The sequence below is a fragment of the Bidens hawaiensis genome, unplaced genomic scaffold, assembly GCF_021521415.1.
Source record: "Bidens hawaiensis isolate Kalapana, Puna unplaced genomic scaffold, B.hawaiensis_p1.1 tig00000978_1, whole genome shotgun sequence".
NCBI classification, from domain to species: domain Eukaryota; kingdom Viridiplantae; phylum Streptophyta; class Magnoliopsida; order Asterales; family Asteraceae; genus Bidens; species Bidens hawaiensis.
The window spans coordinates 4,091,977-4,119,884 of record NW_027491058.1 but is presented as its reverse complement, the minus strand read 5'-3'; the positions used below and the strand labels follow the sequence as shown (position 1 = coordinate 4,119,884).

Below are 27,908 nucleotides of genomic sequence, written 5' to 3'. Positions count from 1 at the left end.
CCAAGGCGCCGAATACCCAGAGCTTATCCGCACATTGACGGGTAAGGATGGCATGCCATCAACATGGGATGCCATCATGACGGCGGCAAAGCACTTTGCCGAGACGGAGAAGCAACTGGGAAGGGATCTTTCCCAGAGTACACACCTCTACACGCAGAGGACAAGAGAGAACAATGTTCGGATCGCCCGGCAGAATAAAAAGAGGAAGCTAGGTATCTGGCAGTCAAGGGTAAACTTTGACACCTCATCTAGCTCTCACCCTCTTGTTGGTGGAAGAAATCACACACACCTTTCAAGCCAAAAGCACCGGTGGACGCCACTCACCAAAAGCGTCACGGAGATATTTGCCACTGAAAAGCTACCGTGGCCAAAAGCTCCAATGATCCGGCAGCGACCTAATGCGGATCAGAGTAAATCCTGTGACTTCCACGGGACAAAAGGTCATAGTACGGAAGAGTGTACATCCTTGAAGGATATTATTGAAGCATTCGTCAAGGATGGAAGACTGGCACACCTGGTGGCATCAATCAAGAAGGGAGGAAGAAACGACAACCGGTACCGAGGCAACGGACGAAAGCCCGTTGACATCAGCATCAACATGGTTCATGGTAAGATCAGAGGAAGAAAAAGGCGAACGACAGAACCATGCGCGTGGAAAGAAGCTGAGGTGCACTTCTCGCGAGTGCCAGGAGGACCCAGCAAAGAAGGCCCCATCGTCATCAAAAGCCAGCTGGGGCACTACATCACTTCTCGCACTCTTGCTGACAACGGCGCCTCGTCAACGGTGATGTACAGGCAGTTCTTTGACAAGCTAGATGACGAAGACAAGGAACGCCTGGAAACGATCTGCGCTTCGATGGAAGGGTTTGATGGCAGCACAAACACCCCCCTGGGTATCCTATCTTTCCCCGTCACTCTTACGGATGGGAAACACTCCCGCACAGAAGATGTGGACTTTGTCGTGATGAGGAAGCCACACCACACATACGACATTCTCTTCGGGAGAGACGGGATGGCAAGATTCAACGCCGTGGTATCCTCAGTCCACGGCATGATGGGATGGCCAACAGCTGAGGGTGTAGCGATGATCACCGGCATTCCCCAGGTATGCATCGCATCTGTCTCATCTAAACCCAAACCAAAGATGGCTAAACCAACCATCACCGAACCAGAAAAATGGGCCTTCAATGGCAAGTACCCTGACCAGGCCGTCACCATTGGCCCGACAATTGTTGACCCCACACGCACCTTACTCAAGCGCCTATTACAAAAAAACGCTGACATCTTCGCGTGGACACCAGCTGACATGACTGGTGTACCCCGAAGTAAGGCAGAGCATAAGCTCAAATGCGATCCGGCTGTTACGCCGATCGTACAAAAGCGCAGAGTAATGGGGCCAGAACAAACTAACGCGTGTAGAACCCAAGTCAAGGAACTCCTTGACGCAGGCATCGTACGCGTTAGTAGATATCAAACTTGGGTTGCAAATCCCGTTATGGTACCGAAGAATAACAAACAATGGCGCATGTGCATAGATTTCAAGGACTTGAACAAAGCATGCCCCAAAGATTGTTATCCGTTACCCGAAATTGATCTTAAGGTGGATTCGTTGGCACCGTTCCGCCTTAAATGCTTCCTGGACGCGTATAAGGGGTACCATCAAATACACATGGCCGTTGATGATCAGGACAAAACCGCTTTTCGGACGCCCGATGGCACATTTTGTTACCAAATGATGCCATTCGGACTTAAGAATGCCGGGTCCACATACCAACGCCTGATGGACAACCAGTTTCATGCCCAAATTGGGAGGAACTTGGAAGTCTACATGGATGACTTGGTCATCAAAAGCCCTGACCCAGAAGCGATGTTGAAGAACATCGAAGAGACTTTCAACACGCTCAGGAAGATAAACATGAAGCTCAACCCGAGCAAGTGTGCCTTTGGAATGGAAGAAGGGAAGTTCTTGGGGGTCATCGTCACTAAAGATGGCTTTAGAGCAAACCCTGAAAAGGTCGAAGCCATTATCAAAATGGAATCACCTACTACCATCAAACAGGCTCAAACACTGAATGGACGACTAGTGGCACTTAATCGCTTTTTGGCAAACCACGCAGAAAAGTCGTTTCCTTTCGTGTCAACGTTGAGAAACTGTTTAAAGAAAACGCACTTCCGCTGGACACCAGAAGCGGAAGCAGCTTTTCAGGAGATTCGGTCACGCTTGATCGAACTCCCAACGCTCACAGCGCCCAAAGCGGGAGAGGAGTTAATCCTATACCTTTCCGCAACAGATAGAGCAACCGGGGCAGTCCTGCTAGTAGAGCGAAAAGGCATCCAGATGCCAATCTATTATGTCAGCCGTATCCTAACAGACGTAGAAACCCGGTACTCTACCCTCGAAAAATTAGTCTTAGCACTTATACATGCTTCACGCAGGTTAAGACGATATTTCCAGGGTCACCCAATCACCATTCTCTCCAACTTCAAACTTGCAAACGTTCTAGGCAAACCCGAGTTATCGGGACGCCTAGCCAAATGGGCAATTGAGTTGGGGGAATACGCGATAAAGTATAAGCCAAGACCAGCCATAAAAGGCCAGGTTCTGGCCGACTTTATTGCAGAAGTGCCTGCATCGCGGGAAAAAGAGTGCCAGGAATAGGCTCAATCCTCTCCAGCACAAGACATCAATGACGTCTGGCGACTCTACACTGATGGAGCAGCCAGTAACGAGGGTTCAGGCGCAGGGCTGAAACTAACCAACCCAGCAGGCCAAGAATACACTTACGCTATTCGACTGGATTTTCCAAGTACGAATAACGAAGCCGAGTATGAGGCATTCTTGGCTGGGCTGAGAATTGCGCGTAAGATGGGGGTGAAAAACTTGGAAGCCCACGTGGATTCCATGTTGGTAGCCAATCAAATCAACGGGACGTACACGGCCGTGAACGACACAATGGCCCTGTACCTAGCACAAGCAAAATCCCTTATGCGCGATTTCAACGACTGCAAAGTCATACACGTCAAGCGAAGTGAAAACAAATCTGCGGATGCGTTAAGCAAGCTTGCATCATTAGCCTTCACCCACTTAGGAAAAGATATCCGCATTGAACTCCTCGAGGCACCTTCGGTCCCGCACAAGGAAATTTGTGTCATCCAAACCGGCACGGAAACGTGGATGACACCAATAATAAAATACCTTGCGACAGGTACACTACCAGAATCAAAAACACAGGCAAGAAAACTACGCTGTAAAGCACTAAATTATCAACTCATCAATGACATCCTTTACAGACGTAACTTTCTTGGCCCACTCTTAAGATGCGTGGACAACCAAGATGCTGACTACCTCCTAAGGGAAGTACACGAAGGCATCTGTGGAGTATACGCAGGTCCCCGCGCTGTTGTAGCTAAGCTAAACAACGCGGGATACTTTTGGCCGGGGATGCATACGGATGCACTGGCATATATCAGAAAATGCAGGTCTTGCCAGCTTTACGCACCCAACACGCACCGCCCGAAGAATGAACTTGTTCCAGTCACTTCTTCATGGCCATTTCAGAAGTGGGCCATCGATGTGACAGGCCCATTTCCTACAGCAGCAGGAAATGTTCAGTTCCTAGTGGTAGCCATCAACTACTTCACCAAGTGGATAGAAGCAAAACCTTTAGCCCAAACAACCGCGAAACATATCAAAAAATTTATTTGGGAATTTATTATTTGTCGTTTTGGACTTCCACAGAATTTGGTGAGCGATAACGGCACCAACTTTGCTGACAAGAAGCTACAGCAGTTGCTGAAAGAACTTCAAATCACCCACACCTTTACCTCAGTGGCACACCCGCAGGGTAATGGTGAGGTGGAAAGAGCAAATAAGAGCATCGTCGAAGGCATAAAGAAAAGACTCTTGGAACACAGATCCGGCTGGGTGGACGAGCTTCCGCACGTCCTTTGGGCAAACAGAACGCTGAAGAAGGCCAGTACGGGAGAAACCCCGTTCAGTCTCACTTATGGCACTGAAGCCATGGTCCCGGTCGAAATTGGTTTACCCTCACCAAGGGTCTTGATTCAGCCAGAAGACAATGATGCGGAAAGACGGTTAGACCTTATGCTAACCGAGGAACGCAGAGACTTAGCCGCAGTGCGTGAAGAGAACTACAAGCGACAAATGCAAAAGTACTACAACACGCGGGTAAAACTCTGCAACTTCAATGTAGGAGACTACATATTGCGTAACAACGAGGCTTCGAACCAAGAACGCCCGGGAAAGCTGTCCCCGGTCTGGGAAGGGCCATACATTATCAAAGAAGTCCTGGGAAAGGGCGCATACCGGCTCGAAAGGCTCGATGGCACTACCATCCCAAGAACATGGAATGGAGCTCAATTACGCAAATGTTATATGTAGATCAATTCCAAACTTGTAAAGAAAAGGCCTAGAGCCACTTCTAATGGAAATGATTCTCCTTTCACAATGTGTTGATAGCCTTACCTTTATACTTATGAACTTCCCACACTATTGTGCCGGTATTCACCGCATAAATGGGGGAAGAAGTAAGTCGTTACGTGTGGAAGGCGGCAAAACCCGCATAAACACAACGCTAAAAATGTTAAAGTTTTAAGGAAAACCTACACGCAGGTCAGATGTAAGTAAAGTTTAGCCATCCTTGTAAGTGCAAGTGACGGTCTTACCCGCACAATCACGAACAAGGAAGCAAAACTTCAACCTATCATCTACCACGTTCAAAGGTTAACTTATTCTGAACACTTAGAAAATTTCAAAGGAAAAGATGAGGAAAACTTCCACGCAGGTCAGATATAAGTAAAGTTAAGCCATCCTACTAAGTGTAAGTGACGGTCATACCCGCACAATCATGAAAGAGGAAGCGAAACAAACTTATAATTTACCACGTTAAAAAGTTAACTTATCTAAGTACTAAAGAAATTGCTAAGTTAAAACATGCGTAAAATAAACAAGGCAAAGAACAAACACAATCTTTATTTCATCAAAATTCAAATATTACAAAGAGCTATGCAAAAGCAAAAATCTACGCTAGTGGTGGAAAGGGATCTTCAGAATCAAGCTTCAGGACCACTTCCACTTGGACCCGCTCCATCAGTAGAGCGTGGTGGTTCAAGGAAAGCTCTAAGGATAGCAAGCCCATCATCAGCAGCAGCGACTTCGTTCACCTTCTCCACCACCGGATGCGGGAAGGCGGCATACTGGTTCACTGCTTGGTCATAAGCAGCTTCAGTATCCACATCAAACAAAGGGAAGTTGGAAGGCGGGATGCCTTTCTCAACGAACCCTAGACCAAGCAGGAAGCCGGCCTTTTCCCCATCCTCATGAGAAGCGTTGAGGGCAGCGCTCATAGCATCGTCATAAGACGTCTCTGAGAAGACCCGATGCATAACCTACAAGAAAATATACAAGTATCAGAACCCTTTCTATTTACAAAGAAAAGCGTAAAGACATGAAAGCTTACCTGAGACAACGCTTCTCGAAGAAGCCATTCCTTGGCAACCAGAGCTTCTTGGAGGGCAGCTTGAGCTTCGTTACGGGCGCGTTCGACTTCACTCTTGTTGAGGTTGGCAAGCAACACTTCTTTAGCCGCAGCCTCTTCGACGCCCTTTAGCTTCCGCTCAGTATGGTCAAGCACCCCCCTCTGGTCTAAGATCTCCTGGAGCTTTTTGGCGTCTTCCATCGCCAAGGCATCATGAGCCTGCTGGAGAGCCTCTAATTTGGCTTTAAGCTCTTCATTCTCCACGCGTAGAGGCTCAGCAACAGCTTCAGCCTTGGTGGCCCTCTCGGTTGCGTTCCTCGCAGTTTCCTTAGCCAGCCGAAGCTGTTCATTAACAGCTTGGGCAGCCTTGGAACGGGCCTCGAGTCGAGCCTGAACTTCAACCTCGAGGGCCTTGAAGGCCTTCTCCTTTTCCGCAGCCACTGCGGAAAGCCTTTGGCTCTCCTCCCGGACAGCCCGCGCCTGAGCCACTTCTTTAAGGCAAGCTGCTTTTAACTTGTCGTTTTCACGACAAAGCAGCTCGACGCGCGGCTGCATCCGGGCGAGGAGAACCCGAAGCTCATTGGTTAGCCTACCCTCCTGGTAGCTAGCCATGGCTTACCCCAACGCACCACTGGGAGCAGCGTGACGAGCCCATTCCACGCACTCCACAGGGGTGCGAAGGGTTGTTCCTCGGCGAATGTTCCATCGTGGAACATACACTTCATTGGAATCCGACACTGCAAAAAACATAAAGCAGTTAGGAAAAGATGAGATAAAAAAAAATAAATAAAAAAAATAAATATATGAAAAGGGCCAAAAGAACCCTACGCACCTGTAGGGTCAATAACAGGCCGATAGCCGCCGAACCCATCACCTGAACCCAAGGGAAATCCATCCAAGAGGTCAGGCAGATGGGAAGGTGGCAGAGATTGGCGCGAAGCCCCATGCGTACCTGATGGATCGGCCGTCGATGACGGGGGCATGGTAGCAGCCGCCGCTGTCGCCGCCGCGGAATCCGCAGCAATAGTAACCGCCGGCTCCGTGAAAGATGCTGTAAAAATTGCACTCACAGCCGGCGGTGACGTCATCTCAGCTGGAACAGTCGGCTCAAATGAGTGAGCAACTGAACATTCGAAGCAGGCGCAGGCGCCTGGGTCGACGCCTCAGGTAGGCTGACCAAGCCTACCGTCATTGGCGGGGAGGTACTCCTCTACGCTCCACCCTGGAATGCGTCAACATCCACGCCTGCGTAAAGAAGATAAGTGTTAACGATATTAAACTATGAAGATAAAAGCTAAGGTTGTACTTACGGGTTTTCTTGAGCCTGAAAGTACGGACGGGCGGGGATGAACCCGATGGAGCCGGCCTCTTCACGCCGGTCACCGTCGTCATCCTGGGCTCTTCGGTGACAGTTGTCACAGCCTCCGGAATGGTGATCTTATCACCACCGGGATTCCCCGCCACCTCTTCGCTCTCGGTCTCCGAATCAGACCGAGGCGCCGGATCGGCAGTGGAGGCCACCTTCTCCTTTCCCTTCCCGCCGGCAGCCTTCTTCTTCCGCACCAACGGAGGACCATCTGCGGATTCCTCATCAGAACATACGATTAGAGGAATTCCAGCAGAGGTTTCAACATTGAGGGGTCGAGGGTTGAAGAGCGCCTTACCTGGCCGCCTGGCGCTCAGGATCTCGTGGCCTAGCGGGTAGACCTCCACGAACCGATCCGCAGTTTGTTCGAGGATGGGCAACTCGTTCTCGTCTAGAGCACGAGTACCCATCCGTGCGGGACCGTCAGCCTCCCGCGGGTTTAGGAGTGACTGCAAGTCGTTCCCCTCTGAAATAAACAGGAAAAAAGTTAGAAGAAATTCAGAATCAACAAAAGGAAACAAAGCATACCGTAAGGAACAGAGTTCGAACCGTATTCGAGGACGATCGGAACCTTTTGCGCATCCGCCGCCTTCCACACCCGGCTCATCCCCAACATCACCATCCCGGACTCCGCAAACCGGTAAACCGGAGATTGGACCCGGGAAATCCTCGAAAACCATTCCGCCTCCTCGTAGTTGGAGGCGTGAAGGCTGGGAAGAGCTTGCCCGTTCTTAAACTTCATGGCAAGGGGGATGGCGCGAGCGGATATGAAGAAGAACTCCCGCTTCCACGCGCGAAGACTGCGCTCGGTCGCGCAAATCTTCAAACCCTTAACCCGGGTTATCAACGTATACCACCCCTGGATGCACCTCCACGTATAGAAGGTCATCAGGCGGTCAACATAGGGCTCAATGCCCAAAATCCGGCACACCCACTCGAAGTGGCGAATCTTGGCGATCGCCATGGGGTGCAACTCGGTCAAATGAACGCCGTGCCTCTCAAGGACACGGTAAACAAACTTTGTCAATGGTAACCTAAGATTCCCATAGACAAAGAATGCAGCATAAACCCCGATCTTGCCTCTGGGGGCATCGTACACCGTCTGGTGGGGTTCAGGAAACTCAGGCTCGAGAGACTCGAGCATGAACTTCCTAACGACGTACCGATACAGATCGCCAGGTAGAGCACACTGGCACTCGCCAGCAGTACTCTTGTCGTCAGCCGTAGATTCGAGATCACGAGACATCTTGTAAAAGAAAGAAGAAAACGATTTCGGGAGAATGCTTGCCTGAAAAGGATGAGTATCCGCCGGAAATCGCTTAAAAGATGAAGAGAAGAGTGAAAGTGTGGATTACAAAGAACCCTCTCCCCCTTTATATACTAATCGCAATTAATGCGATGAAATTAATGCGGAAGAGAGAGAAAACGAAGGTGCAATGAAACTATGACACGTGGCGAAAAGCAAGCTGGCAACAGCTGTTGACAGGACGCATACCATTATTTTCGCGGCCACGTGCCCGAAAAATCGCGCCCACGCGCCTGAAAAAGCGTCTGGAATGACCATGTACTGTCACGTCACCATAACTTCCTGCACGTCCTGACACAGTCAGAAGAAACCGTCGCACGACGTTTCAGATGTTTGGACTGTTCTTATCTTTCCACCAACTCTTCGAATTTCGAAATTCAAAATTCAAAAAGATTCAAAAGTAAGCGGGAAAATACCCCTTACCTTGGTAACCAAGTAACCATAAGACGGGTGCGGGTACAGTGTCAAGGCAAAACCCTTCACATACTTAGCACCCGCAGGAAATTGACGCCAGGAATACCTTGGAAATAAAGTAACTGTAAGACAAGTGCGGGTACAGTGTCAAGGCAAAACCCTTCACATACTTAGCACTATGCAAGGAATTCGAACCAAGAAGGATCTTCTGGGCCATGCTTGCGGAAACGGGAATAACATCCCCGCATGACGGGAACGTCGAGAACTATATTGTTTGAAACTCCAAGATGGAATTGGTGGTTTTAGCATAATTGATCACTATGTTGAAAACTACCAAGACCCCATGGAGAATCCACAAGTGGGACTCAACGCTCCTGACGTGCGAGGAGGTTACGAACCTACCCGCTTCATACCCAAAGATCAAGCAGAAAAGTCGGGAATTTCTGCGTGACATCAGGAAAACCGCGGGAAGAATCGCCACGGAAAACCTAAAAACTAAACCCTTTTCAAAACCCCTTGCTAAGTCCAAAAGTTCACCTCACTTATTAATAATTCATGAGAAGAACATTGGACTGGGGGGACTTGAAGAGGTAGGTCCCAGCAGAGCCCAGTTGGACCCGCAAGACTCACCTTGAACAGGGACGTCTGCGCAATGACCAACTGCTCCAGCAGGACCCACCATGCTCAAAGAACCTTACGCGCAGTACGCCACCTGTACCCGCAGGGAAAGCCTCCCAATGGTGAAGTACCCCGCCTGTTCCCGCAGCTGCGGATACAAGCCATCAGGGAAGGCTACCCGCACTAACAGCAAGGCTACACGCACAAGGCATTAGCTACTTCAGTAGTCACATGAAGGAATGAGCAAGGCGGGAATACTCCCGCCTAAATGAGCCAGTCCGTATGCTTCTGGAAGGTCTTTCGTACTATACCTACTAAGGTATGGGCGGAACAGACAAATTGACCAGAGCAGCCCATGAACCAATCACAGGGTGACAGCTCACCGACAACAATACGAGGAGGAGCACCCTCTAGTACTGTTTGTCACTATTAGCCGCTGCCTACTCACCAACCCTTACGATGGGACGTGCGCAACCTACAGTTGGTGGAACAGTGCGTAGTCGGCAGTAAAGGAACAGTATACAGCCGACCTTTACTGTTGGCCGTAGCCTATCCACCAACCAGCATGGCCTGTGTGTAGTCCACTATTGGTGGAACATGAATACTATTCAGCCGGCTGTACCTTCTAGGAAACCTACCTTCGGCTATAAATACTCCAACACCTTGGAATGGTAAGGACATCATCTGATATCTCAATCTTATCTAGCAATCTCTTAATATACACTTATATTCAGAGCAATCTAGTCTGATTCTCACGCCGGAGGGTGGTCACAAGGAGGAACCCCCCCTTCTCAGTGACGAGCTTACGGTGTTTGTTTTGCAGGTCCCCTGAAGAACAACCTTCTCTACTAGACCTCATCATCGTGGGAAACATTACTTAACCCCCAGATTATCTATAATCTGTCCAGGGTTCACTTAGTGTTTCTTCAATTGACCACAATTATAACATTCATTTACTACCAATCTAAATATTCAGAAACTAATGCATTGTTCATAACATCCTTGGCATAACTATTTAATAGTTAATAATACATATAAGCATAAGCCTATGTCTAAACCACTTAGTTGACACATAAATCAAAATGACGGTAATTAGGATATCCCGTTGCCACTATCTGTCTACCTATTATTTCTCTGTTTTTGCATTCATTTGTAGGTAACAATCATCTTTCTTACCTCTCATACTTTCTTACACTTGCAGGTTCGCTGTTTCTGCAATGTCGTGACTTCCGCCATTTGCTCGGTAGCTATCTAGGTACGTAACTCGTCTCAATCTCTCTTCGTGACCTAGCTAGCTTGTAATACGAAATCTCAATAGGTGAAGCCGGGCTCGGGCTCGAGAACTCGAGTTTGAGCACGACTTATTACGAGTTTTAATGTTATAGCTCAAACTCCTCAGTTCGCAATTGGTTTTTTATTATCTATTAATTAATTTATATACAGTTTAATTTTCCTTATATATATTTTTTCAATTCAAAGTTTTATATATTATTTTGTTATATTTATCATAGTTTTTTTATATACAACAGCTATTATTAGTTAGTATATAAATATATATTAATATTAGATATATCAAATAAAAATTATATAAAGAAATAGGCTCGTAATGCTCACGAGCCTACTCGATAAAGCTCGGGCTCGTTTAAAGTTAGGGGAGCTCGAGATTAGCTCGTTTTAGATGTATTTTCAACTTAAAGTTTTATATTATTTTGCTATTTTTATCAAAGTTTTTATATACAATAATTATACATATTATATATATACTATATATATTAAATAAAAATTATATAAAGATAGGCTCGTTTAGGCCCGTGAGTCTGCTCGAGCTTGATAGGTGAAGCTTGGGCTCATTATCTTACGAGAGACCGAGCTCGAGATCTTCTCATTTCAAGTTTAATATAGTTTTAAAACTTAGACTATGTTTGCCAGAAGTTGTTTTAGACTCGGGCTGGACTTTTTATTATTTAGTTTATATATATATATATATATATATATATATATATATGCATCTCATAATATATATTATTTTGTTACTCTCATCTTTTTGTATATGATATGGATTATTATTATATAAACTTGTATTAGATAATAATTGGCTCATTTAGCTAGGCTCGTGAGGTGGCTTGAGCTCAATAGGTGAAACTCGGGCCGATTATTTAAGGAGTATGGTCTTATGGTCTTAAATCTTGTATTGATGAGATGCTTCAAGTTTCTGGACACTATGAATCTTTATGCGGTTCATCATCTGGGTATTCACACATGTGAATATTCAATTGTTTTAAGAGCGAACCCTTTATAAGTCAATAAACTTGATCACAGTTGTAATTCGTACAAATTCACTAATAACTTGATCAAACACGCTAATAGTCATACATTGATCCTCCCTTGTGGGCGTTTTAATACCAATAAGAAACGGACCCCATGGAATACAATGTCTGCAAGTAGGGATGTTCAATTGTGTGAACCCGAACCGACCCGTGTTAAACTCGACCCGACCAGAGACCAAAATACATAGAAGATCCATAACCGAAAACTAGACCTTCACACAATTACAGGTATCGGGTATTTTAGGGTTCAGTTCTTCGAGTTTGTAGGCAAAAACAGAAACCGAAAAGGAAAGGGTGAATTCATAACGAAATTAACTTTGAATGTCACTGAATTTCCGTCCTCTCCGCTGAACACCCGGTAGGGTTGTGAACGGTTTAGGAAGTAGAACAGGAGAACGATAAGGAGAAGAGTCTTCAAATATGTCTGCAACGTAATGAAAGCAAGAAGAAAAATAAAATTTTGAAGAGTAAAGATAACAATTAAAAACTCAAAAGCTGCATGTATTCGGTTTTTCTCCACTAACACACACAAAACCTTTTGGTGTAAATAAATGATACCAAACTAGAGGAAATTAAAAAGTAAAAATAAAAATAATTAAAAGTGTGTAGTTTACAAGTAAAGAAACCAGTTTATTCCCCATAACAATTTTTTTAATAAGCCATCATCATTCCTTCACTCTCTCTCCTTCTTTTTTTCTCTCACCTTCACCGATACTAAAGAGTTCTTTGAAGATATGAAGAGAATGGTGAAAAGAGTGATCTTCATGTATATAGAGTATGATGAAGATGATAATATGTACAGAAACAGGCAGTTGCATGGATGATGGAGACACAAGATACCATTCGCATTGGTTTTGAAAATGTCGGGTTTACTCGGGTAAAGACCGAGACCCGACCCGAAACCGAAATTATTTGAAACCAAGGACCGATGGGCACCCGAAAAACATAAATATGGGTCGGGTTTCGGGCTTTTCCGATTCGGGTTTTGGGTTTGCACATGCTACCCGAAATGTGCTCACCCCTGTCTGAAAGCCATACAGATGAAATCGTGCATACTCGTTCTTGGTAAAGGAAACTTGGGGTATTGTTTGATAACGTGGGCATACCTTGTAGTGTAGATTATTTGCTAGATTGCTAAATACTACAAATCATATATTTTGATCAACATTTTTTATGGTTGAAGTCAAGTTGGGGTGACATGGTAAAAATAAAGATAAGTCTGAACCGAGATTAGAGGCTGATAGTTTCTGATATCTTGTGCCCTAATTGAAAATTATACATATCAAAGAAATACCCGAATCATTTGTTATAAATTGTAAGTGGATAATAATATCAATGAACAACTTAACACCAGTCACAATAATGTAAGGCCCCGTTCCCGGTAGCCCTACTTTGGATGTTGGATTTACTCATAAACACAGTTCTACAAATCAGAGTTTATTAGAACTTTCGCGGAAACGTTAACTTAAATCATTCATTACAAAACATTAAATCTTTTCTTTAAAACCATGATAATAAACATCATATTTAAAACACCATTTCTTTCATCTTCAGATGCCAGCCGTTCAATCCATGCCATGTGCCATCCTCATGCTTAACTCTTCAGTCTGATCACCTGCGTGCATACTAAAAGTCAGCTACGCTGAGTGAGTTCTAGTTAATCAGATGACGTCGAATACATACACATATCATACATACACACATATCTTAACCTTGTATAAATATCCATAAGAGGAACGTCACATAATATCTATTAAAAAACCTATGGCTATTTCCCATGCTATATATATTCCATAGAAGGACGCTCTGTATAAATTCTCCATAGAAGGATACTTTATATACTTCCATAGAAGGAACATCCTATATATTTCCATAGAAGGAACACTATGCTTTCCATTAAAGGAACACTATGCTTTCCATTGAAGGAACATTGTACTTTCCATTGAAGGAACACTATGCTTTCCATAGAAGGAACACTCTATATGTATTATCCGTAGAAGGAACTCTGTACATAATTTGTTATTTAATATCCATATAAGGAGACAATCACTATTCTTGGCAATACATGCAATATCCGAAGATCGTTCACGTACCGACAAGCAATCATCTTTACATTACATACAATATTCAAATCTATATTTATAACCTGACTATACATGCAATATCCAAAGATCGTTCACGTACTGACAAGCTCTCGTTCTCATTCAAGACATATATAGATAACATATAAATCATACATGGCATACACTTACCAATTAAGGTAAGTGTATTAACTATCACATCGAGAATGCACACAGCCCCGAAAACGTAACAAGGAATGGGGCTAGAAACTCACCTGAACTCGGTTACTTCTTTCGTTAATGGTTACTCCTTTCTTTGGCTGTGCACAGCTAAATGTATAACAATTACGCGCATTTATTACTATCACTCTCCATATCGCGTTTCTAGTTTAATTATTACCCTCAACGAACGGGGTCCAGGGGGCCCCCTGGCAGCGGGGTCTAGGGGCGGCAACCCCTAGCAGGGTCCAAGGGGCAGAGCCCCTGGCTGGGGTCGAGCTGCCAGGTCAGCTTGGAAAAATTTTATTTCTATTAACTGTCTTAACACATTTTTCATTAGAATTTTAAATTATTTCCTACTTCGCCCACTTGCTCGCTATAACGAATTAAGCTTAATTAGTTATCTGATTCTTGGCCTAATTCGTTACCTGATTCGTTATCCTAGTTCGTTATCCTAACAAAGCGAATGGTGAGTAACGAATCACCAGGTTCGTTATCTTAACATGACGAATTGGACCTTGTAACGAACCAGTCCTCATAACGAATTGGGCCGAACTGGTCATCTTAACGAATTGGAGTTCATTCTCCGTTAACGAATTACTTAACGAACTTATTCTAATTCGTCACCTCTTCTTTAACGAATTGACATGACGAATCAGCCTAACGAATGAGAGCTCATTCGTTAACTCCCGTAACGAATTGACTCTTTCTTAACGAATTGCTTAACAAATTTGTTACACACGCGCCTAGGGTTAGGTCAGAATGTCAGAGAATATTCTCTGTCATCCTTACCTCGTACGCTGCCTTTCCGGCGCCACCATGCCGGAAAACCGGGCGGTGGCTGGAAAAGCGTGTTTTACCCCATTTTACACCGTTTTTCACCGTTTTTTGTCTCGTTTGATCCAGATTTGAGCTAGGGTGACCCCTAAGCTCATCTTTTGACCGGTTCATACCCGATTCCACCTGGATCTCGTGACTTTAATGGTTTAAGGTGCCGGCTCGTCGTTTCGCGACTAAATCTAATGGGTTTGGATCTCTACAATATCATACTATCATTACCTCGGGTCGGGAATCGATTCTTCTTCTATTTCGGCTAGAGAGAGAAAGTAGGATGAGAGAGAGCTAAGTGTGTGTTTTGGTGGTGTATGGAATATGTGTGAAATGAATGGAAAATGGGAGTTTAAGGTTTATATATTATGGACCATGGGCTTGAGCCTATGGTCCATCTTCCTTTCTTATTAACCCAAGTCCATAACCCACATCCATTACCCAACACTAGCCCGACCCATACTAACTCCTACCTTATTTATTATTTCCCCGCTAACCTGAGTAAACTTCCCCACTGATCATAAATAATATAATTAATATTATTTTAGAAATTTCAGGATGTTACATATAAAGCTGAAAGATGAACCTGTTATGGATGGATTTCTTATCAATAAGACTCTCTGATTAACTCAAAAAAATATGTACTGCTTTAGTATATTACAGCCTATTATTGTTTTTAGTTTTATGTTTGTTTTGTTTTTAATTCAAAACTATTCAAAATTCAAAAATATTTTGTTTCTGCTTTATTTTTCGATTACTGATCTATGTGGATAATGATTTGAAAAGAAAATAAAAAGTTTTTCCCACGATTTTAAGTTAAGTTTTTTTCTTTTAACGTAAGCACGTTAAAGTAATTATTTGTTGGGCCTAGTTTATGTGGTTTGAGCTTATATTGAATTTAGTTTAACTTGTTTGTGGGCTTGGGATACGGGTCATGATGTGAGCCGAGAACACCTTAGTGTTCTCGGCGGGATTTTGTTTGTTTGGGCCGGCTAGCTGGTTGGTGTCCCTATATATAGTTATGTCATATATAGGGTTAAGGTTGTTCATTCCTAGTTATTGTGATCAAGTATTGTAAGTGCTTAAGCACCCGAAGTATTCTTAATATACGTGTGTTTTGAAGCAATCCTGTGTTAATTACTTGTACTTATTCGTGTTCTTGAATCACCGAGTGTTGGTATTCCGCACCAATACTCGTTCTATTGATATCATAATTGTAGTGATCTAGATTCGGGATTTACAATTGGTATCAGAGCCATCCCTTTGATAGGTGATCCTTTGAGGTCCCCTCACAATGCTTTTCCAAATTTTTGAATCTTTCATCTTGGCATAGTGTTTGAAACGGAATTTCCATTCACTGAACCCTCATGGGACAATAAACGGGGTATACGAGTGGCAGTTCCCATGATGGAGTCAAGTTCCCGATGAAGTGACGAGTTGGTTGAGTTACTAGTGTTAGTTAACTGGGCCATTTCAATTAAATCCAATTAAATTAAGTCCAATTGAAAATTTTGAGTCCAATTAAAATTTTGTCCAGTAATCCAAGTCCAAGAAGAAAATGCCCAAACCAACAGACTGGGCTGAGAATACGTTTAAACAGGTTGACCGAGAACAATAATGTTGTCTAAAACTTGACCGAAAACTCAAGTTTTAACTGAGCGTTGACCGAAAACGCTGGTGTTGACCAAACCTTGACCGAAAACTCAAGTCTTTGACCGAGAATTTCAAAGTTTGACCCAAAGGAACGCCGAAAACCACAAGGCTGACCAAATCTTGACCGAGAACTATTATGAGCCGAGAACTGATGGTTACCGAGAACTACCAGTGGCCAAAAACTAATGATTGCCGAGAACTGATGGTTGCCGAAAACTACCAGTGGCCGAAAACCAAAGGATTTTTTTTCAACTAACTTGTAACAAACTCCTGAGAAAAGTGCGATTTTGATTTGTTTCCAAACCAAAATCAATATCTTCAGAAAAATACTTTCTTCCTCTTCTCCGGTCATTGTTTCACCAGAAAAACGTTATAACCACCGTAGATGCTATTCTCGAATCATTGACATCACAATAACGAGCCTGAAAAGGTCTAAGGCTCCCTTCTTTGGTAGAAGTAATTCTTTCTTGTAAAGAACCCATTTCGGTACTAAGGGTAGGTTGATAACCCACGGCGGAAGGCATTCTACCCAACAAGGCGGATACTTCAGATCCTGCTGGGTTGATGACCGTAAACAATCTCATATGGGGTCTTCATCTTGGATTTGTTGATTATCACCCGATTCTAAACATAACAAGCTGTGTTAACAGCTTCTGCCCAAAAGAACAGTGGCAGTTTGGAGTCACACAACATTGTTCTAGCAGCTTCGATAAGAGTTCTGTTTCTTCTTTCAGCCACACCATTTTGTTGAGGTGTCCGTGGAGCACTGTACTGACGAAGCACCTCCTTTTCTGAACAGAAATGATTCAGAGTTGCATTCTTGAACTCTGTTCCATTGTCACAACTGATTCCCATTAGCTTAAGATTCAGTTGATTCTCGATGAGTACAATGAATTACTTGATTAGATCTGCAGTTTCACTCTTATTTGACAAGAAAAATACCCATGTAAAACGCGAGTAATCATCAGTAATAACGAGGCAATAAGAGCTACGAGACAAAATTAAAACATGAACGGGCCCGAAAAGGTCCATATGGAGTAATTGAAAAACAGACGATATGGTATTAATCAGTTTTGGCTTGTGAGATTTTCGATGATGTTTACCCAAAGCACAAGCCACACATTTTTCAACAGTGACAAAATCCTTGATTGGCAACCCACGCACTAGATTATTTTTAGCAAGACGATTCAGATTTTTTGTATTAGCATGACCAAGCCGACGATGCCAAAGCATCGCATTATGTTCTGACACTTTTGAAAACAAACAGGTTATTTCATCAGGAACATTTTTGTTCATGTCGATCACATAAGCATTATCTTTTCGTTGTGATCGAACAAGAATCCAGTCTTCTGGTATAATTATACCAGGTTTCAGAATTAAGCACTCCTTTATAGTAAAATGAGTTGAGAAATCTTTGCACAAATTTGTGACACGCTCAAGAGACTGCTTCAATTATGGAACAAAATTAAAGTTTGAATAACACACTGTACTTAAAGTACCCTTCTGAGTGATCTTTCCTTTCTCTCCTCCCGCAAAAGACACATACCCACCATTAAATGTTTGAATGTCGTGTAACTGGGTAATGTCCCCTGTCATGTGCCTGGAACAGCCACTATCAACATACCAGGGTCTGATGATATTCCTCCATAGTTGTCCCTGCACGAAGCGCGGGATTAGTTAGTCTTCCCAGTCCATACTTACACTAGGTGACCCTGATTCATCTACAGTTGTCACGGATTGCCATGACATGTCCTTTTGATCATCAAAGATGGAGTTAATAGACATTTTTGCCGGAGATCTAGGCAACCATATATGCCTGCAAGATTTGGAATTATAGGTACGAATGGTTGTCATAATCTCCGGTGTTTTAGATGTAGATGGAGACGAATCAGCCTTCTTTTCCTGTGTTGGTCTAGTGTTAGTGTTCATGTGAGAATTTGAACTTGGAACACCCTTTTTGACTTTTCTATTTGACAAGTTAGGTTTGGTCTGATAAGGACTAAACCTGCCAGATTTGTTTCGATTCCAATCATCGTCAAAGGAACTAGCTTGATAATGCATGAATCCTTGCCTGTACGCGTTGTGGGGCATGTATGGCATATTCCTTTGATAAAATCCGTAGTAAGGAACATACGAACAATGTGGACAATTTCTGGCAATATGACCAGGAGTGCCACAATTAAAACAAGTTTGTCGTTTTATAAAAAACATTTTCGGCAACTCCTTGTCTGGACTGGTTGTGTGGACCATTCTGCTTAAATTTGCGAGAACTCTTGTTATCCTTTTTGATCTTGTCACCTTGTTTGTCATTAGAGCATCCCTCCTTGACAAACTTAGGTGCAACATATTTCTTTGATGCTTTTGAATTTTTAATTTTATTAGAAACCACATTATTAGAGTTCAAAGTTTCAACCGAATCAACCACAGAATCCTTGCTCTTTAAAACAGAGCCCACACAAACAGTCGGAATAACAGAATTTAAGACAGGAAGTTTTAAAGAAACATCAGAAACAAAGTCATTATCAAAATCAAAACTAGGGTCGTCATCCTCATCAGTCCACTCCTTCACAATTACTTTTTCTGCACATGAAGTAGACACATTAGAATCGTTCATACTTGAAGTATATGGACTGGCATTCGCAGAGCTGGTCCCATCACCCTTATCTTGCCTACCATACTTCATGTTCTTTATCAGGTAGCTCACAAAAACAGTAGTTGCAGTTGCCTTTCCCCTCACTCCTCTTTCAATTTCACCATCATCTTCTGTAACCCCTGACTGTAACAGCCACCACCATCTTCCCTGCAACTAAAACCTTCAATTTCTTAACACAACATGTCAACAACAGAGTTCGCCACCACCGATGACCTAGACAGCGTCCGGATGACCTGGAATGCGTGGCCCCATTCCAAAGTTGATGCCAGCAAATGCGTGATCCCACTCGCCGCTTCAATCTCACCGATCCGGTCCCACCCACTCATCCTCACCAACCCTTACCCACCACTCCATTGCAAAACCTATTCCGTCGTACTCAACCCTTACTCACGCGTCGATTACTCCGCCCTTATTTGGATCTGTCCGTCTTGATTCCAACGTAACCACTTCCCACACCACTTCTCCAGCATATCTGAAACAAACGTTCCGGCTGAACTATACCCAACCTACACCATAATTGAATACTCAATTCCGAAGAGTGATCATATTCAAAACACGCCGATTGCCCCGGTGTATGTGTTTGTGATTGACACGTGTGTGATTGATGAGGAGTTGGCGTTTGCGAAGTCGGCGGTGCAACAGGCGCTTGAGTTGTTGCCGGAGAATGCGTTGGTAGGGTTTGTGTCATTTGGGATGCAAGTCCAGGTGCATGAGTTAGGGTTTAGTGATATGGCTAGGGTTTACGTTTTTCGTGGATCGAAGGAGGAGATGAGTAAGGATGAGGTGTTGAGTCAGTTAGGGTTAGGTGGAGGTTTTGAAGGTGGGAGGAGAGTAGGGCACGGGCACGGGAAAGGGTTTCCGAATCCTGGAGTTACTCGGTTTTTGCTGCCGGCGTCGGAAGGAGCTTATGTGATTCATTCTCTTTTGGAGGAATTGGGCACAGATCAGTGGTCGGTTGCGCCGGGTAACAGGTCGTTGAGGTGTACTGGTGTGGCGTTAAGTGTTGCAGCTAGTTTGCTTGGGGCTTGCTTGCCTGGAACTGTGTAACATCCTACTTTTGGTTATAATAATAAAATAAATTTTGTTTATTTTATAGTGTGTCATTATCGGTTTAAATTAATAAACTAATAGAGGGTGGACTTGGGCTTTAAAAGATGAAATAAGAAAATGGAATGGGCCTTAGGTCCATGGGCTTAAGGGAGTATAAATACACATTAAACCCTAAACCTTTCCATTTTTATCCATCTCTACACCATAGCCTACACCTTGGAAAACACACACAAACCCGAACCAAGATCCGAAGGCCAAAACACGAGCTTGTTGGTGATGGAACGTTGTGACGGACCAAAATAACATCAAAGACCAGCTCGTGTTCGTATACCGACTCGTTTAAGGTACGTCTATAACGGGATCTTGTTTATATAGGTTCGAATTCATTTAATAATCCTAGATCTGAGTTTATTAGGTAAAATGAATCCAACGAAATAAAACCCACTGAAATTGGTTAATATTCGATGGGTTAATCGATTGATAACGAGCCGTAGGCATGTATGAACAAATCTAACCCCTTAAACATGTGCGTTTGGCTGAATCGATGGTTAGGGTTTGTAGGCGCTTGGATTCCGAGTTCAGGGATACCTAAAACATGATGATTTGTTAAGAAACGAATGTTTAATTGCATATTTGAGATATGTTGATTGTGGGTGTTCTTGGCGATTTTGACTTTGACCTGCGAGTCAAAGTTGGATAAGACTGATGCCATTTGTTATCTTCGGATAACGAATTAGTACACCCATGTTGAGATAACGAAACAGTTCTATGGTTCATTATGATCAGATAACGAATCAAGTGATTCGTTATTCACCCAATTCGTTATGTTAAGACAACGAATCAGGATAACGAATTAATCTAACGAATCAGATAACGAATGAGGTGATTCGTTACCCACCATTTCGCTAAGATCTGATAACGAACTAGACTAACAAATTAGAATATGAAAGTAACGAATTAGTCAGCGAACCAGGCTTAATTTGTTATAGCGAATCTGGAAAAGAATTAGAAAATAATTCAAAATCCTAATGGAAAATGTGTTAAGACAGTTAATAGAAAAAAAAAATTTTCAAGCTGACATGGCAGCTTAACCCCAGCCAGGGACTCTGCCCCTTGGACCCCGTTAGGGGCTGCCGCCCCTAGATACCCGCTGCCAGGGGCGCTGCCCCCGACCCCCATTCGTTGTGGGTTATTTAAATATAGAAATAAGATATGAGTAGTAATAGTTAATTGATACATATATATATTATAAAGTTAGACGTGCACAGCTCAAGAAAGGGAATACGATTAACGGTGAACGTAACCGCATTCAGGTGAGTTTCTAGCCCCACTTCCTTGTTATGTTTTCGGGGCTGTGTGCATACTCAATGTGAGTGTTAATACACTTACCTTAAATGGTAAGTGTATGTCTTAATGACGAATGTGATAGTTATGAATGTATGCTTGACAATACGTGAACGACCTTCGGGTATTGCACGTATTGTTAAGGCAAGTATAGTGTAGTATGTATGATATGTGTATGTGAATAAGGAAATATGTACGACTATGATATGTATGATATTAAATGTAAGGATGTGATGATGGAGATGATAATGAAAGGTAAGGTAGGTTGAAGGGTTGCATACCCTAATAATATATGTGAAGGTTAAAGGGTTGCATACCCTAATAATATATGCGAAGGTTAAAGGGTTGCATACCTTAATAATATATGCGAAGGTTAAATGGTTGCATACCCTAATAATATATGCGAAGGTTAAAGGGTTGCAAACCCTAATAATATATGCGAAGGTTATAGGGCGTAATGCTCTTTAAAACGTAAGGTATGATTATGTAAGTATGAAAGTATGAAGTATGTAGTTATGAATGTGTTGTATGTGGTATGATTAACTTGAACTCACTCAGCGTAGCTGACTTTTAGTATGCACGCAGGTGAGTAGAATGAGGCAGCTGGCTTGAGCGGGGGCACATGGCAGAAGAATAAGAGTCTGGCATCTGAAGACCTATGACGCTTTAATTAATGTTTTGATTTGAAAGACAATATGTTTGTTAAAGATAAAGTTATGGATTTGATTGTAATGTTTATGAAAGATTTTAATATTCCACGAATGTTTTAATTAACTCTGATATTTAGAACTGTATTTATGAGTAAATCCAACGTCAAAAGTGAGGCACCGGTAACGGGGCCTTACAAACTGGTGGTCGTGTTGTTGCGTTAGTGGGTGGTCCGTGCACAGAAGGTCCCGTTTCGATTGTATCCAAGGATCTCTCGGACCCGGTTCGTTCACATAAAGATCTAGACAAGGATGCAGCCCCATATTTTAGAAAGGCAGTTCAGTATTATGAGGGGCTAGCAAAGCAGATGGTTGGCCAGGGTCATGTTTTAGATCTTTTTGCTTCTGCCCTTGACCAGGTCGGGGTTGCAGAGATGAAGGTTGTTATTGAGAGAATTGGTGGCCTTGTTGTTTTAGCTGAAAGTTTTGGTCATTCAGTCTTCAAGGACTCGTTCAAACGCGTTTTCGAGAATGGAGAGGAGTCTCTCAGCCTTGCTCATAATGGCGTGCTTGAGATTATTTTTTCAAAGGATATTAAAATTCAGGGGATAATTGGACCTTGCACATCCTTGGACAAGAAAGGTCCTGCTGTTGCCATCACAACAATTGGACAGAGTAATACAACAACATGGAAGTTATGTGGATTGGACAAAAATACCAGTCTAACTGCTTTCTTTGATATATCTTCAACTGACAAAGATTCTTTTACCAACGTAAATCCACAACTGTATATACAGATCCTTACAAGTTACCAGAGTGCTAATGGTCAATACAAGTTACGTGTCACTACCATTACAAGAAGATGGGTGGAAAGTGCAACTGTTTCAGAGGAACTGATACAGAATTTTGATCAAGAAACTGTTGTTGTAGTAATGGCTAGATTAACCTCATATAAAATGGAGATCGAGGAAGCATTTGATGCAACAAGGTGGCTAGATAGAAACCTCATTCGTCTCTGTTCGAAATTTGGTGACTACAGGAAGGACGACCCGTCTTCATTTTCCTTGAACCCTAATTTCTCATTGTTCCCTCAGTTCATGTTCAATCTAAGAAGATCGCAATTTGTTCAGGTGTTTAATAACAGTCTTGATGAAACAGCTTATTTTCGCATGATGTTAAACCGAGAGAAAGGCTTGTCATAATAAGTTTAACGTTCAACCTTAAAGCCTAAAAATTTTACCTTTATAAAAATCTTTTGATCAAGCACTAGGGGGTTGGAGTCAAATTGGGGTGATCTGGGGAAAGCCAAATACGCTTTGAGAAGAGATAGGAGGCACCACAGGTCCATGAGTGATGTCCATCTAAGCTTTATGCCGAACTGAACATTAATCATATCACTGATGCAATGAAAATCATGCTAAGTATGTTATAGATGCTATCAACCTGTTTCTTTATGCCATAATAACGCTGAACATGAATCCTTGTGACAACCTCTTAAACGATATGATTCTATGTTCGGATCTTTTCATAAAAGGGAGGCGTTTTACTAAAATTGAAATTTGACCCCGATTTTTGTAGTTAACTTTATTTTGTTTTGTTGTGCCTATTTTATTTTATTTTGTTTTGTTTCGTTATTTTTTTCCTCTCTCGAAACGTCTTTGTAAACTGAGCTTGCTCTTGAACTTGGGTTTTGAAAGTTTTGGGTCTACTTGGAAATTTGTTTGGGCTTCTCACTGGCTCTAGCCCACTTAGGGTTTTCGGCCCAGGCTAGCACAACATAAGTGGTTTTTAAGTATTTTTCTCTCATTATTTTCTCAAACTAAAAAAAACAAACAAAAAAACCTTTATCTCTCTCAAATTCATAGCCGAAAACCTATACCTTCTTTACTAATCATCGTTCGGGGTGCTTTTCTTTGTTTAACAGGTATTGAACAAGGTCCTATGGGATTTTGATTCTGACAGGGGCTAAACTAATGTGGCCAAACCGATTTCGTGGAACTCATAAGCAATTAGGGTTTTTGAATAGACATCTTAGGGTTTAATTAGGGTCCACTTGTTTTCGGCTGCTTGTTTTTAAACTAATTGCAGGTTTAATGGAGGATTTGGCTGAGATTTCGGTGGGATGAAGATGAATTGCGTGTCTTCCATGAAGGAACCCAAGGGGCTTTCTGTCCCCAGCTGTCAAAGGGTTCTCGGTTGACTTTCGTTGACCGAGAACACTTTACAATGACAGAGAACTCCAGTTCTTGGCCAAGTGACCGAGAACTCATGTTTTCGGCTATTTTCTTTGACCGAGAACCTTTTATTGACCGAAATCTAACCAGTTGGGCTTCATACTCTTCATCTGGGCTTAATTCTCACTGATTGGCCCAATCCAATGCGTTGTTGTGTACCTGGGCCATTTAATGCATTAGTGGGCTTGCATATGAATCTCAGTTGGACTTCTATTAGTCTTACGGACCAAATATACGGACCAATATTTTGTTTGATTGTCTTAATCCATTTTTGAGTACTGTCAAATTAATTTATATGCTTATCTAACTTGATACGTTTGATGCAGAAATGGCTGATCAGAATCCGTTAAAAATTGCTGAATCACACAATGTAGCTGGATACTTATATGATCCACCCCTGACCCACAAGGAATTCAACTCTATGATTGTCGGTCTCAACACGTGCAGGATCTCTCACGCACTACGAGAGAATCCTGTCATATGCAAGAAGATGATCACGGATTTTTGGTACAATGCTTCAATCAACCCACGCGAACAAGATGGAGTCATATCCATAGATTTTAAAGCACAGAAGAAGCCAGTTAGTATCACTGAAGCTGTGAGAGAGGTGTTGATGTTTGGTGATCAACCTGATCACCCGACTGAGTATTCCACTGCTGCTGTTACAGAGATTCTCACCAGAATGGGCTACGATGGCACCTATCCTCCAGCAATCAAGAAACTATTTCACCCATACTGGAGATTCTTGATCCACACGTTTTTCACTTGCGTGTCCGGTAGGAAAGGGGGTTGTGATGAAATTAGTCATACCCAGATGTCTGCTATCACTGCTCTGATCATGGATTGGGATTACAATTATTCCAAGTTCGTTTTTAATGAAATGATGAGCAATCTTAAAAGGGAAGAAGAAGGAGATGTTTCTTATGTAACCAAGGTTTCTGCAGATGATTTTCGACTCTCACTTTACAGACCTTGTGAAATCTGTTGACACTATGGATATGAAGTCATTGGGACCCAATACTTTAGGGTTGATGAAACAAAACAGGAAAGGTGCCAAGATCGTTTATCGGGGCCTTCATGCTCTGGTAAAATTTGGACGATTTGCTGAGACAGAAGCTGAGCCGATCTTAGCTCAAGTTGCTGATGAGCACGCGGCACCAGTTCGACCGCGTGTTGCAACTTACGAGATTTTGATGATGAAGAAGATGAGACTGAACACCGTCAGTCAGATACTTCTCCAAGTACTGAGACCTTAAGTGCTTTGGAAGCTGTGAAAGCTTTGTTACAGTTAACTGCTCTGAAGCCTCCTCAGACTATTGCTGAAATTAATGAAGACATAGCTGAGGATCCAACCGCAGACCTCGGTCCACGTAAACGAAGAAAGAAATACCCGAGACCTGGTGTGCTAATTAGTGAATCTGAAACAACCATAATACCATCTACTGATGCAACAACCAGCCCTCAACAACAAAATGTTCTAACTGAGACACCGGCCCTAGAAATGCTAGCTGAACAAGATACACTTGTTGCTGAGCCATCATTTCATGATTTGCCGGCCAGTGATTTTGTCAGTAAATTTGATTTTGAGACACATTTTCCACACACCGACACTACAAACATTCCCTCCAGTTCATCTGGCCCAGAGACTCAGGGTCAGTCAAGCTACAGTAAATCAGACAAGGTTGCCCAGATTCTGGCTATGCAGGAAGCTTATCTTCGGAATATAGATAAAGGTGTGGTTCTTGAAGATGCTCCTGTTGATGTTCATGCATTACAACGTCGGGTTTTTGAACTCGAACAAGATTCGGTAGTCAAATATGTTCATATTCAAGAGTTGGAAGCAGGAAATTCTGACAAAGATTCCAAGATAAAAGAACTACAATCCAACATGGGAGAACTGACTGCCTTGTATCTTGATCTCCAACAAAAGTTGTTTCAAAAGTTTGGAGATGAGTTTAAAGGTAGTGATGATGTAGCTACCAAAGTACCTAATGTGAGTCAAGGTGGTAGTTCTTCCGCTCGTCCTATTGAAAACATTGATGAGTCAGAATCGCTAAAAGAATACATGGATGCCTCCCCCTCATCTCCAAGAAAAAATCAGATAGAATTAAGAAAAATCTACTTGAAAAGGGAAGATGAAACTGCTAGTGATGAAAAAACTTGAATCAGAATGTTGAGTCATCAGATCATCCATACAGGTTCGTTGTTACTTTTCAAAAGGGTTTCTCCGACAATTACGATGATCGATCTGGAGTTCTGTCGTGGGGTTTTGATACGGATAAGAATATGTGGTGGGGTAAAGAGGAAGTCAGGAACAACTAAGTACTACAAGAAGATGAAAAACTTTGGTTCATGGACCAAAGTGGATCTTAGTGACCTGATTAACGCTCCATTCACCAATCCAACAAATGATAAACGCGGTATAGATTTCTAGAACTTTCTGAGAAGACAAGTTGACCGAGGTTTCCCTGATATGAAGACGGCTGAGTCTTTTCTGAAGAAGGCAACAGGAGTCCAAGATCCAAAGACAGGGAAAACAATGGTCAATGTCATGTGGCCTGCAACAGACAAGGCCACTCATATTCCCGTACCAGACGAAATTCCATATGGCACGTTGGATAACATGAGATTTTGGATGTACGATAGTTTAACTGCTACATATGTCATCAAGCTGGCAAAAGAAAAAGGTCAGCTAAGATTTGTTGATCCAAGAGACCTACTGAAGTTCAATGAAAGGGATATCAAGACTTTAAGTACGATCCAGATAATTGTCGATCCGATCTTTGAAATGGCTGCGTAAGAATTCACTGGTATGGTAGCTTCAATTATCAGATGCAGATTTTGGACGGGTGCTTTGAAAGACGCTGGCATAGACTACATGGAGCATGACTAAAAGACAAAACTACAAACCAAGGGGGAGATTGTTGGGCCTAGTTTATGTGGTTTGAGCTTATCTTGGATTTAGTTTAACTTGTTTGTGGGCTTGGGATACGGGTCATGATGAGAGCCGAGAACACCTTAGTGTTCTCGGCGGACTGTTTGTTTGTTTGGGCCAGCTAGCTGGTTGGTGTCCCTATATATAGTTATGTCATGTATAGGGTTAAGGTTGTTCATTCCTAGTTATTGTGATCAAGTATTGTAAGTGCTTAAGCACCCGACGTATTCTTAATATACGTGTGTTTTGAAGCAATCCTATGTTAATTACTTGTGCTTATTCGTGTTCTAGAATTACCGAGTGTTGGTATTCCGCACCAATACTCGTTCTATTGATATCATAATTGTAGTGATCCAGATTCGGGACTTACATTATTTTACCTTTGGGGGCAAATTTTAATGTAATTTTTATCAAAACATTGGTTTTGATATTTATTTATTTGGAATAAAATGGTAAATTTTTCCATTTTTAAATTAAATCTTTCATTCGTTACACTGTTGTAACGAATGGAATCACATTCGTTAGATGTACACATGAATGATGGTCATTCGCTAATGTAAGATAACGAATATGGTACATTTGTTATCTATCCACAATCGCTTCCGCTATCTGATAACGAATGGACACTGATTCTTTGATAAGAGACAATTCGTTATGTGTTAATGTATGAGTTTATTCGTTGCTTTCCTTAACGAATGAGCTTACGAATGGTGATCATTCGTATACCCAGATGTAACTAAAGGAAACTATTAGTGC

The 27,908-nt window shown here is 42.6% G+C and overlaps 1 pseudogene; it reads left to right on the top strand.

The window, feature by feature from the left end:
* The first annotated feature begins 19,122 nt into the window (after window positions 1-19,122).
* Window positions 19,123-26,381, top strand: LOC143549615 (protein transport protein SEC23 E-like; annotated as a pseudogene).
* Window positions 26,382-27,908: the final 1,527 nt, after the last annotated feature.